The sequence below is a fragment of the Myzus persicae genome, unplaced genomic scaffold (genome assembly GCF_001856785.1).
Source record: "Myzus persicae strain clone G006 unplaced genomic scaffold, MPER_G0061.0, whole genome shotgun sequence".
NCBI lineage: Eukaryota > Metazoa > Arthropoda > Insecta > Hemiptera > Aphididae > Myzus > Myzus persicae.
In genome coordinates, this window is record NW_019102443.1 from 1 (window position 1) to 2,653 (window position 2,653).

The 2,653-nt window shown below is 27.9% G+C and overlaps 1 long non-coding RNA gene across 1 annotated transcript; it reads left to right on the top strand.

The window, feature by feature from the left end:
* Nucleotides 1-270: 270 nt before the first annotated feature.
* Nucleotides 271-1,505, top strand: LOC111032166. Its single transcript, XR_002604287.1, has 2 exons — nt 271-562; nt 1,025-1,505. It is a non-coding gene; the product is annotated as an uncharacterized LOC111032166 (long non-coding RNA).
* The last annotated feature ends 1,148 nt before the right edge of the window (nt 1,506-2,653 follow it).

Genomic DNA, 2,653 nt, shown 5'->3' on the forward strand with positions numbered 1-2,653 from the left:
ATATACATCTACAGGGTGTCCCGTGAGGATTTACTCATTTGCGATATCTCCTGAAATAATGTAGATGTCATAATTATTCTGGAATAATTCATGTTTTATAATTTCCTTTTATGTTTCGGTAAAAAAGTTTAAAAAAATATATTTTTTTTATTAATTATTTAAAAAAAATTTGAAGATGGAGTACACCTCATACATTTTGTAGAGTTCATTTTTCTGAAAATAAAAATTTTTTCGTTTCAAAATTTTGATTTTATTAATCTCCTGATTTTTAATCATTTTTTTAGTTAATAGGTAAAACAGCAAAAAACCGGTTTTTGTACGGGTGGCGAGTCCCCCTCTACGGCTAATGGGTATATCCTCACGGGACACCCTGTATACTGTATAGTATAGACTATACCAATTGACACGGCAACGGTCGTAAATCGTAACGACATTATTTGGGTTTATTGTTATGTGTTTATGACCATAAATTGATTTTACAACACATATTATTATTTTTCAATTTATTTTGCTGTGGACGTCTGGACGGTGGACACATTGGCCGTTTCTCTGCAGCGTATTCGTAAGTTTATATTATAAAATTATTGTATAATCAACCCATATTGTATTGAAATTCGATGGCTAAGAGGCCAAAAGTTGTATTTCCAATTTTTCTCAAAATCGTTTTTTAAGGCCATTGGGTTTTTGTTTTATATTTGATGAGTGAATTAAACTTTTTCTTTAATTTTTAATTTGTATTTGTTATTATTACACCTATACTGAAGAATTGGTAAAATAAAATATTTTTTTTTTTAACATTTATAAATAAATTATAATATTATATTGAATACAAATTGTAACTATGATTATTTATGCTATGTATGACTTATATTTATAGTTCGTACATTTAAATAAACTTTGATATCTTTATTTAGAATAAAATGACATTAAAGAACTGATTTTTAAAATAAAATTTAGTGTTTATGACATACAACTTTTGGCCTCTAAGCCATCGAAATATTGTTTATCATTACAACATTATTAGAAAATTGTCTTTGTACTGTGGGCTGTGCCACTGTCGGTGTGTAAGCTGTCATAATTTTTGGAAAAAAGCGAAACATTTACAGATGCTGTAAACTGAGGTACTGCACTACAAAGAGTATGAAATTTCCAACTCTAAACAGTTTTTTGATGAAAAACTGTATGAAACATTTCCGAATGTTTTTATAGCTCTTAGAAATTTTCTTTCCATGGCAGTATCCAACTGGCAACTGCACCGCTGAAAGGTCATTTTCCGCTCTAAAAATAATAAAAATGTGTTTACGAGCCAATTTACTGGAAGAAAAACTCAACGCTTTGTCCATACTGTGTATTGAGAACCGCATCACAATCGAACTAGACTTTGACCAGTTGATAAATGATTTTTCCCAATTAAAAGCTCGAAAAGAACTGCATCAAATCATTCGTACTATTTATTTTTAAATTGTAACTTGTAAGATTATATGTAATACAATATTTGAATTCAAGTGTGGATTAATAATTATTCAACCATAATACCTTTGAACCATTTCTCACTCCCGGGACGGCTATACCCGATTACCCATCATTCTTCGATGTTAGCCCATTAAAATTAAGATCTGTGGATAGCATTAAAAAAAGGGGAAGTCAACACTGACTCAGGGCGCCGAGTAGGTTAATCCGCCACTGTCTTAAATGTATTATGTTTTCCACCTATGTATTTTGGTTTTGAATATATATTTTCATCGGACATATTTATTATTAAGTTAAAAAGTAAATGAAACCGATTTTTAATTCAGCTAAGTCACTTTAATCTTAATTAACATTTTTCTTTATCAACTATTAACGAGTTAAAAATATAAGTTGCCCAACCTTGGACCTCAAATATTATCGTCATATTGTAATTGTTGAATTGTGACGGTAATGCTTACCTTTATGCGAAGGCTCTTTAAAAAAAAATGTAATGGTTATAGAAATAAAAAATATTATAAAATATGAAGGATATTTTAGCATACCTACAACTATATTTTGAATGTTGTAGGTCATAACTTATATAATAATCAATTTTGTATAGTGTTTTTAGAATTATTATGGTCTTGAATATAGTTTACTGTGAAATAATTTTTTTTTTGGGTCGTTATAATTTTTAAATAAATAATTTAATTAAAGTTTGTAATAAAAAACATAAAATATGTAAAAAAAATCCTTTTAGTTCAAATATTGTGATTTTTAAAGCTTTATTTTAAAACTGAATTAACAATTTATAAAGTAATGGAATATCAAATAAGTACACCTTTTTTTTACTATTATTATTTACTTTATACAATCCATATAGTTATTGTGCAAGTTAAGTAGGTACCGTAAATATTTGTTTATCTATGTTATATTCATTTGGTCTGCCTATATTAATGTTCGATAAATGTCCAAAAGCAACCGATTATCAGGCACTTACAACTATAAGTATTTAACATAATGATTGCCTTTAGAAAATAATATAGTAAAATGGTAAATATTTACAGCATATCAGTATCATATAATACGTGTTAAGCAATCATACGGCAAAACGGCGAGTTCCACTATATGATGACTAGCTGTGGTTATTATAATCGTTTAATACGATTAATATCGTTTATTTGAATAGTTATCATCTTGAAAC